The sequence below is a fragment of the Pangasianodon hypophthalmus genome, chromosome 1, assembly GCF_027358585.1.
Source record: "Pangasianodon hypophthalmus isolate fPanHyp1 chromosome 1, fPanHyp1.pri, whole genome shotgun sequence".
NCBI lineage: Eukaryota > Metazoa > Chordata > Actinopteri > Siluriformes > Pangasiidae > Pangasianodon > Pangasianodon hypophthalmus.
Window position 1 is genome coordinate 9,531,119 of NC_069710.1, and position 17,694 is coordinate 9,548,812.

A 17,694-nucleotide genomic window follows, 5' to 3' on the forward strand; every position below is an offset into this window, starting at 1 on the left:
GCTCTTTGCTTGAGCCTGTGTTGAACAAGAAAATTGGGCTTAAGTCCATTAACTGAGACATGACTGTGTTTTGACATAATCTGCCCTGTCTGTGTGCAATTCTCATGTAACTGCCTGTATAATGCTTACATCTGTAGTCGTATCTGAGGTTTGTATAGCAATATGTACAATTTCATTATTACATTCTCACTATGCATATTTATCTCTGAATACAACCCAATGCATACTTAACACAAATATGAATAAGGCTCTAGATTATTATCAAATGAATAGTACTGTGGTCTTACTCATTAATAATTGATTAACTCAGTAATTACTCATTAAAACCTCAACATGATGGTCATTGTGCAAGAACATAAAAACTACTAAGAAAACTGGACAAAGTACATGCAGTTGTCGTGGACAGTGTCTGCAGTAGTGAGCGACTCTATTAGTTCATCCAGAAAGTCCAGACCAAGATGGCAATTCTGCAGCAGTAACCATCCTCCTTGTGACACGCTTTGGGTCAGCAGCCATTTTGCATGAAATTCATGTCCTTGTCTCATGGAAATAGCCCGACAGAGGACACTCTACAAAAACAACAAAGACTCAGTGCTAGGCTGCCTTTGTAAATAAGAAGTTAAGTATAGTCTTTTATTAATAGTGACCCTTATTTAAACCTTAACCAAACAAATAAACATAATATCCAAATGGTCTTGGTGCATTTTAATTATTATCTAAATTTCTTTTTTTGTAATCCCTTTTCTTGTAATTGGTCTGAATGCATTTAGCACAGTAAACTACTGCACAAATCTGTTGAGGTCAATAAAGAAAATCATGTTCTTTTATCCATAAACATAAGTACCTGGTGTTTACTAGATCTTTGACTGGGACTGGTATATATGGTCAGATGTTATAAAAATAGAGCTTTTTTTTTGGCAGAAAACACTCAAGGTGGGTTTTGTGCAAAAATAATTTATGGAAAATACCACTAATCCTCAATGTTAAGTATGGTGGCAGATTTGTGATGCTATGCGGCAGTTTTTAATACTTCTAAGGATACATGCTATCATGGACGTCATAAAGCACCCAGAGATTTTGGCTGACTCTGCCAGGAAGATACTACCTCTTGGTTGGATCTTCCAGCAAGACAATAATCCAAAACACAGCTAAATCCACACAACCAGTTGACCAGAGAATCAAACATTTCACATGTCCAGCCCAGTCCCCTGAACCCAGTGGGATGAGTTAAAGAGGCAAGTCCACAAGGATTTTGTCAGATTCTGTCATTGAGGAGTGGTCTCAGATTGCTCCGTATTCTCCTTTTCAAAAATTATAGGAGAAGACTCAGTGATATATGACAATGAATTCAATGTTCTTCAGTGGCCTTCCCAGTCACAGGATCTGAATCCATCCCCTTTGGGATGTGGTAGAATGGGATATTTGCTGCATGAAAGTGCCATTGAAAAAATGTGCAGGAATTGTGTGATGCAATCATGTCAACAAAGGAATGTTTCCAACATCTTGTGAAATCCATGCCACAAAGAATTGAGGCTGTTTTGAGAGCAAAGGGAGGCCCTACCCAGTATTAGTATAGTGTTCCTAATAAAGTGTTTGGTGAGTGTATGCTAAAATGTACTCTATATGGCCAAAAGCTTGTGGACACCTGACCATCACACCCATATATGCTTTTTGAACATCCCATTCCAGATTTATTCTCCCTTTTGCTGTTATTATAACCTCCACTCATCTGGGAAGGCTTCCACTAGATTTTGGAGCATGGTTGAGGAGATTTGCTCATTAAGCCAAGAGAGCATTAGTGAGGGTCACACACTGACATCAGGCAAAGGTCTGGGGATTCAGGATTCCAATTCATCCCAAAGGTGTTCAGTGGCATCCCCAAGGTGTTCAGCGGGGTTAAGGTCTGGTGCACCCCTTATTACTTCACTAGCATTGCTACTAAATGCAGTAGTACATTTACAGAGCTGTGAATGTGAACAAGAATCACTAAAGAAACATCCAATTTTAGTGAAATTACTCAGAAGGTCAAAATTCATTTAGATGACTGCCTAGCCTGGTTCTTCTTTCTCCAAATATTTGTGCAATGAAAGCAACCTTGGAGCTGTACTGTATGTACTACAAAATAGATTGTTGCATGGCTCATACCTTCAGCACAGACCTTATTCATTCATTTTCATTAGGGATTTTAAATGGTTTTAAATAATAAAAAATTACTCATTACCAAAATACTCATTTGCCACTTGCGCAAAAACCCTTGTACAGAATTCTCTGAATACTGTCTCCAAAGTACATGACAAAGGACACAGGATAAAAATCACTGCTTCTAGCATTACAAAATGCAAATCATTGGTCATGTGTTAACAGTGTTTCATGATAGAGTTATGTGGTAGAAGCACAAATTTGTCTTTGCAACTAAAACCCTTGGGGACTTTGAAGTTAATGTATTTAATGTATTGCTTTCTATGACATGCAAAGAAAATAAAATTTGATATATGAGTGATACATTCCTGCAGTAGAAAATTACTGCCATAAATATAATATGTATTTCCAAAAAAAATCTTATTTTATATGACTGGTGTGGTAACGTACCTTTGTCTTTGCCATCCTCTCTATATTCTCAGTGGGGTCTGAACCCATAGAGAGAAGGCAGACAACTGGTGTCCTCGTCAGTCTCGGTGCACAAAGCATCCATGTCACACCCTCTGCGTATCTGTGTCCTATTGATTCTGTGATATATCTCCACGCCTGCCAAAAAATTTATAGGCCTGTGTCAGGATTTTTACAAACATCCTTTTACAAATATAAATTTATTGATGTGGTTAAACATACAACCTGATGTCTAAAAATTCAGATTACAGTTAGTCAATTTTAATTTTAAATTTTAAATTAGTAAATTAGTCAATGCTAATTTTAAATTTAATCCATTTGGTACAGTATAATTAAAAAAATTAAAAACAAAGACTCTGGTCTAAGTGCTATACAGTGCATTTAAATTAATACAACAGATAAAGATAAACAAAGAAATATATATATATATATATATATATATATATATATATATATATATATACACACACACATATATATATATATATATACACACACACATATATATATATATATATACACACACATATATATATATATATATATATATATATATATATATATACATACACACACACACACACACATTGTTACTCTGTTGAAGATGAATGAATGAATACACCTAAAGCAAAATACACGATGAAAAAAAGTTACAATTTAAATAGATCAACACTGGATGAAAACCTAATGTAATGCCTTAAGGAAAACCTGCTGATAAATTACGAAAAGGCCTATAATTAAAATACAGACTGGGGAGTTTATGTATATAAATCCAGGAGTGCCAGAAGAAATTTGGGCCCCCTGACAATTTAATTCACTGGACATCTTTTCTCAGTGCATGAAATGGGTAACCCTGATTAGTTCTCTAGCATACCTACTAAATGACCTCTGTATTCCCTGTTCACTAAAAAAATCCAATTTTAGTGAAATTACTCAGAAGACCAAAAATTCACTTAGATGACTTTCTTTCTCCACATATTTGTGAAATGAAAGCAATGAAAGTTGTGTGTTAACTCTCCACCCAACATTAAACTCGACTAACTATATTAGAAGATCTCTAAAATCACATAATCACTATGTGAAAATAAATGTCAAAGAATTCATACAATCCATTGAAAATATTTGCTATAGAGGAGAGAAGACTTTCTGTTTAGGATTCCACCCCAGTTCCACCCCACACATCTGCCACACTTTCGGACATTAACAAAAATGCATTTATTTCAAGAATGTTCACAGAATTCTTTGTACAGCCTATAAAAAACACTTAATAATTAAACTCATACCAACTTTGAAGTGACAGATATGTGACATTAATTTGAAAGATATTTTTGTCAAATGTAATGTTCCTGCATAAACTATTATTATTATTATTATTATTATTAGTAGTAGTAGTAGTAGTAGTAGTAGTATAAAATATATAATTGATAACTTTGCATTGTACCAGATACTAATTTAAAGCAATTGTGAATTATTTTGTTTTCTAACATAGAAATCACAAGAAAAAATGGAAACATTTTAAAAAATAAATACAATTATTCTTTTTAATATTTGGCCTATATTAATCCAGGACTTGAAATCCATATTAAGTGCTGGATTAACATAGACATTCACACGCAATAATTATAGTTATTTTTTTAAATGTTCTTAATAAGTAACAATTCACTGCCTTTACTTGTTGTTTTTGAAGTCACTGAGATATGTTGTGTTGTTTCCATCTATTGTACATGGTCACTGTGTTTATTTATACATACACATACACTATATTACCAAAAGTATTCGGTCACCCATCCAAATGATCAGAATCAGGTGTCCTAATCACTTGGCCTGGCCACAGGTGTATAAAATCAAGCACTTAGGCATGCAGACTGCTTCTACAAACATTTGTGAAAGAATGGGCCGCTCTCAGGAGCTCAGTGAATTCCAGCGTGGAACTGTCATAGGATGCCACCTGTGCAACAAATCCAGTCGTGAAATTTCCTCGCTCCTAAATATTCCACAGTCAACTGTCAGCTTTATCATAACAAAATGGAAGAGTTTGGGAACAACAGCAACTCAGCCACGAAGTGGTAGGCCACGTAAACTGACGGAGAGGGGTAAGCGGATGCTGAAGCGCATAGTGCAAAGAGGTCGTCGACTTTCTTCACAGTCAATTGCTACAGAGCTCCAAACTTCATGTGACCTTCAGATTAGCCCAAGTACAGTACGCAGAGGGCTTCATGGAATGGGTTTCCATGGCCGAGCAGCTGCATCCAAGCCACACATCACCAAGTGCAATGCAAAGCGTCGGATGCAGTGGTGTAAAGCACGCCGCCACTGGACTCTAGAGCAGTGGAGACGCGTTCTCTGGAGTGATGAATCACGCTTTTCCATCTGGCAATCTGATGGACGAGTCTGGGTTTGGCGGTTGCCAGGAGAACGGTACATTTCGGACTGCATTGTGCCGAGTGTGAAATTTGGTGGAGGAGGAATTATGGTGTGGGGTTGTTTTTCAGGAGTTGGGCTTGGCCCCTTAGTTCCAGTGAAAGGAACTTTGAATGCTTCAGGATACCAAGACATTTTGGACAATTTCATGCTCCCAACCTTGTGGGAACAGTTTGGAGCGGGCCCCTTCCTCTTCCAACATGACTGTGCACCAGTGCACAAAGCAAGGTCCATAAAGACATGAATGACAGAGTCTGGTGTGGAGGAAGTTGACTGGCCTGCACAGAGTCCTGACCTGAACCGACAGAACACCTTTGGGATGAATTAGAGCGAGACTGAGAGCCAGGCCTTCTCGACCAACATCAGTGTGTGACCTCACCAATGCGCTTTTGGAAGAATGATCAAAAATTCCTATAAACACACTCCTCAACCTTGTGGACAGCCTTCCCAGAAGAGTTGAAGCTGTAATAGCTGCAAAAGGTGGACCGACATCATATTGAACCCTATGGGTTAGGAATGGGATGGCACTTAAGTTCATATGTGAGTCAAGGCAGGTGACCGAATACTTTTGGTAATATAGTGTATCTGCCAATGAGTGAGCTATCAGTCTGAATCTATTAGGGCAGGGGTCTGAAGAAAAAAGTATGCCTGCTTGATTTCTTAATTTCTTAATAGATTGCTTAATTTGATCTTTTTAACTTATATAGCCAGTTTTTTTTTTTTATTTCTTAAACTTGGGTTTACTTTATGTATTTTGTTAGTCTGATGCTACCATGTCTACCCAAAAGCTTGGTGATTTGATATACATCAATACAATTATTAACATTAATCTTTGAAGAAAGAAAAGTGGAGGAACTTTGTAGCTAATCTTTTTTTTTTAGATTCAGTTTTAAGTGATAGCGATACTCTGTGAATCTTCATTCACAAGGATGCTCATTTATAAATCTGTTAACAGAGGCCCGAAAATTTTATTTTAAAATGGCTTAAGGACTTTTGCAGTAATGTGTGGCAGGCCTTAGTTTGGACATCCCTGTATAAGGGTATTCTGTGCAATACTAGCAGTGGCCAAAAATAGTATGCTGTACAAATGATGGAGACTAAACAGGTGTGTCTGGCAAACTATCACTATGCAGTATGTTATTCTCTGCTCAGTTATACGAGTTATAGAGGCATTAATCACATATCTGTAAATCTTATTTGTATATCAACTGACTTACTTCTAAACACTCAGAGCTGAACCTGAAGCTAATATGAGCCAGATGGTTTATTTATACTGGTCATGTTATTAAATCTATATACATGTACCTTCACACCTTCTGTAAAGTGTGTGAGGAGCCTTTCTTACGCAAGTAAGAGAGAAGTTGACAGACAGAATCTGACAGGCACTGTGATTCTGAAGCTCAGTGGCTGATCAGCTGTTCAAGCTCATTTCAGGGATGCTTTTTATAGCAGTAGCCACATGATACATGTAGGGAACATTTTAGCCTCTGACAGTTCATGAATGATTAGATTCAATATCGCTGCACTATTTTCATGGTAATTAAATTCGGCTTATAAAATTGCTAAATCCCTACCAGGAAAAAATGTAAATTGCTGGCTTTCATGACTATTGATTATTAATATAGTTATAGCATACACTACTGAAGGAAGGTGTTATAAATCCATAAAAAAACCTCTCAGTGTTCTCACGGATATGCTCTAATGTTAATCTCTAGCTCTTTGTGGTTCCTAACCATTTTGGCAAATTGGTATTTTTTCCCCAGGTAAACTAAATTAACACTGGTCAGTTTTTTTTTTAAATCTCTCAGTAGTTGTACATGGCATGTGAGGAATTATGTGATGGCTATGTAATATTAGAAATAATTGAGGGGTTATTTTTGTTTATTTTAGTTTATTATATGCTACCTGTGCAATAGTACAGTCAGGGCACCAGCTTCGGATCAGCAATAGCTTGTGATAGGCATCCCACAGACTGTCATATCCATCAGGAAGTGCTGCATCCTCAAACCAACATCTCCAGGCCAGGTCATTGCATGCCACCTGTTCTAGGAGTCTAGTAAAGGGCTGCAGATTGGATAGGTGTACCAGATTTAGCCACGTCATATCTATGATCCAACGCCTTGGCGTGGGCTCCACTGAGTTCAAGTCAAGAGATGCTCCACCTGGAACAAATCAGACCACCAGAGGGCAACCTCTCCCATAAATTTTTAATTTCTTCTTTGGTTCTTCCACTGATGTACAGTGCACACCTGTTTTGTGTTCCACATGGATTATTTCTTAATGTAGTGTTATAACATATTTCTGTGGAGTTTTCTTGCCTTGCCCTGCATTTGTCTTGGCATGTGTTATTTTTTGTTTCTTATCCAGCATTTGTTTGTTTTGGTTAGTGTTTTTAAAAAAAAAACAAACAAAAAAAAAATAGTGGGTTAAAGAGCAAAGAGTGATGTCCCACTTCCTTCCATGACAATTCAATGACCACAAAAAATGCCAGAGCTGCATTATAACTATAAAGATCCATAGATAACATTCTGGACATGGAGGTAAAGGGATCATGCCTTTGTTTGCAAGGGCAAAATTGACATGCAATTTCTCTGTGAATTCAGCTTGAGTGGTGTATAGGCTTTGGCATGTAAAATTTCAATTACACTGTTTCACAACAAAAAGAGAATTTCCTTATTGTAGAGTATTCTGCAAGTGGATTACACTTTGTCCCATATGCAGTTGTAAAATTTATAAGACACTTTGAAAGTGAGGAGATAATGGCGTAGGAAATAACCGGAAAGAGCAATTTGCATACACACAATAGTCTCGCGTGTCATGTTCACAAGGTATTTAAAGTATTTAAAAATCTTTGAAATAATGACAAAAGACAAAAGCAAATTTTCCCATTTTATTCAGAGGAGTCTAAGTGATATAAATAGTTAGTTCCAGTCCACTAATTTGATTGGTTGTGTAGCGTTCCAAGAGTGCCTGTATTTCCTATAAGCACACTGGGATGTTTCACTGTGTCTATCACTCTTCTTGTCTGTGTTCACCACGTAAAATTCCACTTCCTAGTTCAAACCTGTTACTACAGTAACCTCGTAATACAGTTACTGCAATAGTAGCATCATCAGTGGACAGGATACTTTTCAGGAATATAACTTTATAACTCAATATATGAAGGTTCCTCAGATTAAGATGAAATGGAAGAATGGATGCCAATTTTACTAGAAGCATCTTTAATGGGAAGGTACAAATCAGTGTGAGCTAGCTAGCAAGCTAGTCGACATCCTATAAAGTGAGTGCGGCTTCTTCAGGCTCTGCTAGCAGAGTAAAAATAAATTAAGCAATATCGTCCTGTGGGCTTGTGCCTATGGCCAAGCACAGCCACCCTGATATTCAGTACAATCACACTCTTGCTTGTGCACTTTATAACTTCCTTTATAATAAAATCACAGAGTTTTGCTTCAGAATCACTGTGTAAAGGGTATCGTGTCAAGCTTGTAGACAATTAGTACGATGACCTCTTTAATGACTTGGAAATCTTGTTAAAATATGTTAATCACTTGCATTTATATACAAACAATCCAATATATTCCCATAATGGCAAATTCATGGTAATTAGCATGACTCAGTTGTATGAATGTAACACTTACAAATCACATTACAAATGTAATGTAAGTTTTAAGGTTGTGGTTAGTGTTATCTTTTTTTCACTTCATTTGTATGCAACTGCAAGGAATTAGACCACATCACCCTTGTTCATTTGAATATTTTACAAATTGCTCATGTGATTAGGTTTAAGCAATCGAAACTATGTCAGCAGTGAAATGTGAGAGGTAAGAAACAGTAATGCAAAATGTAGGCAAATGTAAGTAATAGGTTAGTACATCAGTTAAGACAAGCCAAGATAAAGGCATCCAAAGAAAATGTTTTGTGGATTGGGGATATCATACTTCACAATAGCCTTTTCATTCCTGGTCTACATCATGTGCTTGAGACCCTAACAATTGTTATGATACTACTATCAGTAGGGAAACTCACGCAGTACACTTATAGCTTTGCATTATGTATATATCTCAAAATTATTGTGATATTATTATCTGGGTATCTGTCTGTAGAGAATGTCATACCAAACTTATTAACATACCTTTAATGAAGTGAAGTGACTTGTGGCCAAGTATGGTGACCCATACTAGGAATTTGTGCTCTGCATTTAACCCATCCAAGTGCACACACACAGTAGTGAACACACACCCAGAGCAGTGGGCAGCCTTTTTTTGCTGCGGCACCCGGGGAGCAGTTGGGGGTTCGGTGCCTTGCTCAAGGGTCTCACCTCAGTCGTGGTATTGAGGGTGGGAGAGAGCACTGGTCATTCACTCCCCCCACCTACAATCCCTGCCGGACCTGAGACTTGGACCCACGACCTTCAAGTTCACCTTCGGGTTGCAAGTCCAACTCTCTATCCAAAAGAAGGGTGAAAAGGAATTTGTGATCCTCATACAGGCCTCGAACTGTATAGTGGAACACCTCATAGGTCAAGAAATCCATGATGTAAGCAAGTCTTCTGGATGTAATTTGAGACTTTGATGACTTTTCCAAGGAAATATCAAAAATTAGACAATTTTATATCTAGCTTTGGGGGGTCTCATGGCTAAAATGGCAGACAAGACTCAAGACTGTCATGACCAAAGAACTGCCTTTGAAGCTTTGAGATGAAGTTGTTAGGTGGAAAAACTACAGACAAGTTATTAAAACACTGGCAAAGCTTTGAACTTTCTTAGCAGTACTGTGAAATCCATTATAACAAAGCAGAAAAGGTATGGGAGAATGGCCAGAAGGAAGCCACGTTTGAAAAAGGCCATGTTAGAAAATCTGAGAGCATCTGGAGAAAGATTTTCTAAAGACTAAAATTGAGCTATTTAGTCTAAAGACCAAAGCATAATGTTTGGTGCAACACCCAAGTAACAACATTCCTATGATCAAGCACATTGGTGGTAGCATCATACTGTAGGGTTGCTTTTCACAGAAGGAACTGGAAAGCTTGTTGCCACCACAGGAAATATGTATGGAGCCAAATATAAGCAAATTGTTGAGGAGAACCTGTTCCAGTAAGGCAGGCATCTGCATTTAGGGCAAAAATGTGTTCCAACAAAACAATGAGCCAAAGCACTGGGCAAAAACTATAAAGGAATGACTTGAAATTAAAGGTTTGTTTTGGAATGGTTGACTGAAAGCCCAGACTTAAATCCTATTGAAAATCTGTGGCATCACCCAAAAATTGCTGTCCACCAACATTCTCCATCTAATTTGAAAGTTGGAGAAAATTTGCATTGCGGAATGGAAGAAAATGCCAAGATTAAAATGTGCAAAGCTCATATAGACACATTTAAGACAACTCATATCTGTAACTGCTGCAAAACGGCCAATTCACACTGAAATGCTAATCAGTTAAGCAGTTATTAGATTTTGAATTTTCAAATAATTCCAAGGACATCTAAATGCTTTATTTAATTTTATTTCTGTAGAGAGGCAATTCAGATGGAGCAGAAAAAATCTCATTCTGATATGCTTAAATTTGATGTTGCAATACAGCATAAAGACAAATAATATAATCTACACCATATAAACAATATAAATAATATATTATAATATAATATAAACAATAATATAATATAAACCACACCATGTGGTTACTCTGTTATGGGCACCTGTATGAAATTGAAGGTAATTAACTACATACTGTATGTCCACTATATTACCTTGGGACCACCTGGTTAAAAGTAATTGCAAAAATAGCTAAGAAGAGGGAAGATGAGAAAACGAAGGTCATGCTATTCACCAGATCAGCAAAACTTGTATATTTATAAAAAAAAAAAAAAACAGCAGATCCAGAAAGCCGACCAGCAGACTGTGCAGGATAATTGTGAGTAAATTCATAAAAACAGGCAAGAAACAGCAGGAAGGATTGCTATAAACATCAATGACAACTTGGTGCACAAACTATTCAAATAGGATCAATGGGTACAGAGGGAGAGTAATGCAGTCTCAGCCTCAAGAATTAGAAATTTGCAAAAGAACATGCACAGAAACACAGCAGCTTCTGGAGAACTGTCTCATCAGCCAACCTTTTTGCCAAAAAGGTAAAGTCTTCGAGTGGCTCTCCCAGAGCCCTGACCTAATAGTGCATCTAGGGGATGCAATGGAGAAGAAATAGGCAGATTACTGATGCTCTAGTGGGGATGAACTGAAAGATTTGTTGGTTGAAACTTGGAGGAAACTTCCTCCACAACTGTTACAGAAACTAGTTGTTTCCATGCCCAGTCATTGTCAAGAGGTTTGGCAAAACTAAGGATGGCAAAATAAATACTAAAGCACTGTAACTGTGATCTTTAATGAAGTCACTTTTGAGTGTACAAATACACTATATGGCCAAAAGTCTGTGGACACCTTCCCATTATACTCATGTGTGGGCCTTCCCTAAAGTTTTGCCACAAAGTTGGACGCACACAATTGTAAAGAATGTCTTTGTATGCTGTAGCATTACAATTTCCCTTCCCTGGAACTAAGGGGTCAAGTCCAATCATGCTCAAGCATGACAATGCCCCTGTGCACAAAGGTCCATGATGACATGTTTGCCAAGGTCGGTATGGAAGAACTCAAATGGCCTGCACATAGCCCTGATCTAAACCCCACTGAACATCTTTAGGATGAATTGGATCACCTACTGCACCCCAGGTCTTGTCCCCTACATCAATGATTGACCTCAATACTCTTGTGGTTGAATGGACAAATCCCCCCAGCCATGCTCCAAAATCTAGTGGAAAGCCTTCCTAGAAGAGTGGAGGTTATTATAGCAGGGACTAAAACTGGAATGGGATGTTCAAAAAGTAAACATGGGTGTGATGGTCAGACGTACTTTTTGTGTAATTCTGGACAATATATCTATTATTTTTTATATTTCTTCTTTAAAAAAATTATTTAAAATATAAAAACGCCACTGGTTTGACACATTGTCTTCTAAAGCAGTGAAACTCAGATTTGTGGCTTAAGTGTCCAAATACTTTTGAGTTTCTGGGGCCACTATACAGTATACAATACAATATACAGTTTCATCCGAAAGTATTGGATCGGCAAGGACCATTCTTTTGTTTTTGCTATATACCGAAGACATTTGGGTTTGAGATCAAAAGGGGTGGGGGTGATCAGTCTCCTCTTCAGGAGGTGAAATGCATGCTCAAATAGGTTAAGGTGTGGTGACTGACTTGACCAGTCTAAAGCCTTCCATTTTTTTCCCTAATGAAGTCCTTTGTGTTAGTAGTGTGAGTCATTGTCTTGTTGCATGATGAAGTTCCTCCCAATTAAACTGGATACATTTCTTGGTAAACTGGTAGACAGAATGTTTCTGAATTCATTCTGCTGCTACCATCATGCCAGAAGCAGCCATGCAAACCCAATCCATGACAATACCTCCACCATGCTTGATCAATGAGCTTGTATGTTTTGAATCATGAGCAGATCCTTTCTTTCACCACACTTTGGCATTTCCATCACTTTGGTAGAGGTTAAGCTTGGTTCCAGAACTTTTGTGGCTCGTCTCTGTATTTCTTTGTGAATTCCAATATGGCCTTCTGATTCTTACTGCTGATGAGTGGTTTGCATGTTGTGGTATGGCCTCTATATTTCTGCTCTCGAAGTATATATTGAACTGTGGATTGTGATATCTTCATCCCTGCCCTGTGAAGATTGTTGATGATGTCACTGACTGTTGTTTTTATTGTGAAATATTGTGAGAGCTGAGAGTGAGAGTTTTATTGTGAAATATTGTGAGAGCTGTTTGTTCTGTCATCAACTGCTGTTGTTTTTCTTGGCTGACCTGTTCGATGTTTGGTTGTTGGTACACCAGTGGTTTCTTTCTTCTTAAGGACATTCCAAATTGTTGTATTGGCTATACTTAATACTTGTGCAATGGCTCCGAATGATTTTATCAGCTTCAAGATGACTTACGTTTCTCCCATAGACAGCTCTCTGGCCTTCATCTATGGTTAATCCTTTTTAACAGCAAATGCAGTGTTCACACGTACACATGTGGGCAACAAGAAACACCTGCCAGTCATATGTTCCAATATTTTTGATTTTTGAAAATGGTTGGGTTCAAACAAAAGGTGCCATGCTCTAATTTGCTACATCTAGATGTAAATATCAGGAAATGAAAGCTGGAATTCTGATCTATTGTCTCAAATCCATCTTTTGTGCATAGCAAAAACAAAAGAATTGAATATATATATACACATATACACGTGTATATATATATATATATATATATATATATATATATATATATATATATATGCACATACACACATATACACACACACGCACACACACACACACAGATGTACATGAGTATGAAGATCTGCAGTGATTTTGTAAAAGTCTGAGGATAAGTGGAACCTTGATTCTTGATAATTCTAAGGAAGTTAATAGAGATTATCTGAAATCTTCCATTTTATCTTACAACTCCACAAATTATTTTGGGAGTAGTGTTCTATTATTTTTACAAATTAATTTGACCTTGACATGTCCCCCAATATTTTTCCTTACAATAAATGCATTTTATAGGAACTATTCGCTGATAAATAAAAGGGTGTGGTTGATGAGGTGATTGACAGTTTTGGATAGACCTGTGGATAGCTGTGGACAGTTCTGTAGCAAAGCCATCTCTTGCCCTCAGTGGGGAGTTCTTCCAGTATGTTGATCATTTTAAGCTAGCTTGTTGTACTGATATTATAACTAGCAATCCAACATGAGTGAATGACGTGATGGCATAAACCAATGCAGCTAACACTAGGTAAACTTCATAATAGTCTATGATGTACTCAGTCAGTTGGTAAGCTCAAAAACCTTTTCCTGACAATGGTAAAATCAATATACCTGCATGCAAATTATACAGCTGCAGTTTAACATTTTACATATTAATTAAAAATGCTGTAGTTACCACTTTGAATTAGCCAATGCACCATTTTAAGATACACTTTAGGTAATGAATCGTGGATATGCATGTACAATATGGGTGGGACAGAGGCGGCCCACTGCCTGTGCAGCTGAAGGTTCAGGCTCCAAGGTCTCTATTATGCAGATTCTGGCTCCCATTTTGACCCAAAAAAGGCTTCAAAAGCACACAAAAGGAATGAACAGCACCATGTTGTATACAGTCATTGGATTACACAGAATAGCACCTTCATGGGGTGGAGCCACTGGAGTGGAGCATGGTCTACACAGAGGGTGAATTTGAGCCCCAATCAGTAGTACTGACGAGTAAGGACACGCCTCCTCACCAGTGTTGTACTGTACTTAGACTTAATACAACACAATTCTGAGAGAAAAATTAAGGGAGTAAAGGGCCCCCACAGAGAGCCACTTTAACTTTTACAAAGGCCTACTGCCACTGCTCTGACCACTGAACCAGATATGATGCCCCTTTTTTTAGCGAGCTCAGTCAGCAAGCTGCTGAGGTCCGAATAGTTAGGCACAAACGTGCAATAATATCATTCTAGCCATAAGGAACTGTGTCACCTGCTCACTTGGTTACCTGGTCTTGGGCAGGCTGCAATTAATTTAGGGATGCACTTGCCCATGACCCATTTGTAAGCCCAGATACTCCGCCCATCCAATCGTACACGTCACCAGGTTCTGGTCAAATTTTTGAATAAAAGGTAGACATGCCTAGCCAGTCCAGAGCTTATCCATATGAGGAATTGGATATGCATGAAATTTTTAAACTGCATTCATATTGTGGAAGTCCACAGGGCAACAGGGAGTTTGGAGAGTGGGGAGCCATGGGCAGTGATATTTTGTTCTGATACAGGAATTAGAAGTGCTCTGATGGTAGGGAGGTCTGTGTACCACTTCCCTGGGATTGTGAAAACAGATATAAAACTGATCAACTGGGCAGCTTCAGCCAGTGAGTCGGGTTGGTGACATTCGTCAGAAGGTGGGTGATGAATTGTTCCAGTGCCACCCTTTCAATTACCTTCTTGGGCTGTGCCAGGTCCATCCTCAGACAGCATTTGTCGGAGTCGAGGAATCTCTGGGTAAAGGTAAATGGATATGGAGTGGAAGTGCTGGAAACGATTGATGCATTTAACCACCACTTTCTGGACTGCTGGGTAATCAAGAACTCCTTCTAAATCATGCTGTATTTGCTCCCCCTTACCAAGAGGAAGAGCAATCTCTGCTGCCAATCAATACTATAAATTATATAAATTATATCATCAAAATATGCAATGGCATATGTGCTGTGCAGGCAGACTATTTTGCCCATGAGATGTTGAAACATTGATGGGGCTCCAAATAATCCAAACGTAAGGGTGGCAAATTGGTGTAATCCAAACAGAGTAGAGGAAAGTAGTTTTTTCCCTCATGATATTGGAGTCATGGGGATCTGCCAATCCCACTTTGTAAAATCTAGTGTCGAATAAAATCAAGCTATGCCTGATTAAGCAGTTCATCAATGCATAGCATTGAGTATGCATCAACTTGACTTCTAAAGTTCACACAAAAACAGACCAGCCTATCAGCAAGACCATGGGGCTGCTCCGATCACTGTGGGACTCTACGCCCATGTCGAGCATAGCCTTGAGTTCATCCAGAACCACATTTTTGTGCTCAGGTAAATGGTAGGGGTGGCTGGGTACAAACACCTCTAGAGGAGTCTCAAGGTGTTCTATAAGAGGGCTCTATGAGGGCTCTATAAGGTTGGGTGACTGGGTAGAGGCAAAAACACATCAGAAAATTCCCCTTGCAACCTGGCAACCTGCTCTCTGGAATGGTGAGAAGTGGTCTTTACTGGGGACTGGAGTAAATTGGCCAGCACCTATTAGACTTACTTTGGGTCATAGCTCCTTCTACTCAGGAACAACCATCGCCAGAGCCACCGGAACCACCTCTCTCCATGGTATCACGAGATTGAGGTGGTAAAGTGCATCATTTCTATCCATCCGCCTGACCTCACAGTTGACTTCTATGACTTGCCATGTGACCTCAAAGGGCCTTTGCCACTTCGCAAGTAATTTGGAGCTCAACATGGGTCATAATATGAGTATCTTATGTCCAGGAATTCCCATAGCTGAGTTCCCTTTTCATACAGTCTGCATGGTTGTTCCTGGACCTGACAGAAATTCTACTGTGTTAGCTGACCCAAGGTGTCGAGTATTGCTCTCAGGTCCAGAATGTACTGAATTTAGTTTTTGCTGTTAGCAAACCCCAATTTTCCCTAATGATATCCAAGACAAGCAGGGCTTGCTTCTGTACAGTAATTAGTAATTAGAATGGGGAGAACTCATGTACAAACTTACAAGTCATATTTTTTAGGGTTTGATTAAACCATTTGACAATTCCATCTGTTAGCAGATGGTAAATACTGGTGTGAATTGATTTAATCCACGATAATTCGTACAGTTTGTGAAGAGTGAGTGACATAAAAGTAGTGCCCTGGTAAGTCAGGGTCTTTCACTTTTGGGGTTGATGGCAGATTCGCCAGCTGACATTTGCGTCATGCCGCACACTACCCAGCATACAACACCGTGAATAGAATAGAGTAGAATAGAATAGAAATGTGCCTTGAGATGGTTTAGTATATTATCCTGCCTTAAATGCCCAGCCATGGGATTATGATGGAAAAGCATAGATTATGATGGAAAAGCATGGAAAAGCATTTCCCTGTGGCTCTTTAGTACAAACAATTGGGTCATCTCTTCCTTTGTTTGAGTGTCCCGCATCACTTGATATAATCTGTCTCTAATAAGAGAAAAATATGGGTGCGATAGTGCAACATTCATCTGGATTTGTTGACCATCAATTACTTTCAATTCAATTCAATTCAACTCAATTTTATTTGTATAGGTCTTTTAACATTGAATATTGTCACAAAGCAGCTTTACAGAAATATATAAATTCAGAATATAATTTTGTTTATGAATTTATCCCTAATGAGCAAGTTATTAGGATACCGGATAGTGTGATTATAAATAATTCCCTTCTAAACTGTATATTATATGGTCAAAAATTGCAATCGTGTAAACTCAAAAGTTCATCATAGTTTACACATGAAGTCTATTTTGTTGAAGTTATCGACTGTTCACTGATGGAGACTTGAGTGCAAAACTGTTCATGGGAATTGCAGTCCTAAAGCTATCAAAGCAATTGTAGTCTTAAGTCATCATAGCAAAACTCTTCATATCAATTGAAGTCCAAAGCCATCTTAATGGTAAGTGTCTCCAAGTGGTACCATCCATGGTAATCTCATGTACCTTTAGGCTGTCTGTGTGGGGCCATCCTCAGCAACAGTGAGTGGTTTTTAAGTGATGAGAAATCCAACCAGACATAGGGCATCAGGATGGACCAGGCAGGTCCGGAGAGCAGAAGGGGTCAGGATCACTGGCATCTCAGGAGTAGCTCAACAGAGACAGAGAGAGAGAGATTTTCACTTGGTTGAAGGTGTGCCTAAGAGTTTCTTTTTGTGAGAATACTCCAAGGAGACATCCCTGCAAAAGGTGTCTCCCTGACACAGAGCTGATGTTGATGGCCCCAGCACCTCCCCAGCACATAATCCACACTGTGCCACACTGTTCCACAAACATTTCCGGTACTAATGTCTGAAAACTTGTCCCGAGAATTAGTGGA